The sequence below is a fragment of the Wasmannia auropunctata genome, unplaced genomic scaffold, assembly GCF_000956235.1.
Source record: "Wasmannia auropunctata unplaced genomic scaffold, wasmannia.A_1.0 LD336076.1, whole genome shotgun sequence".
NCBI classification, from domain to species: Eukaryota; Metazoa; Arthropoda; class Insecta; order Hymenoptera; family Formicidae; genus Wasmannia; species Wasmannia auropunctata.
Window position 1 is genome coordinate 5,694,291 of NW_012026814.1, and position 399 is coordinate 5,694,689.

Sequence of the window (399 nt, forward strand, 5' to 3'; positions counted from 1 at the left end):
TTTCAATCAGCAAAAAGTAAGTCCTCAGCTTTTATTTAAACCGGGGTTAACTTAACCAGTGACTTGTCTCAAATCAATCTTGTCCCCAGTGCGTCGCGGACAAAGTTTAAATGTCGTACCGCGGCCCCGCGATTCGCGATCAACCCGTGCATTTCTTTTATAACTTCTTCCCCCCCTTTACCACCGCGCTGGAGGAGCTCATCGAAGAGTAAAATGTAACGATAACAGTAAGATTGTATACATACGTATAAATAAGTAACATTTGGTTATAAAAATGTTTAATAATATCTTATACTTGCTCTCATGTTCGCGTCCCGTTTCCTTATTTTAATATACAAAAACATATAAATATTGTTACGCTCGTCGCAGAGCGGCACTCGCGACACGCACTAAAGACTC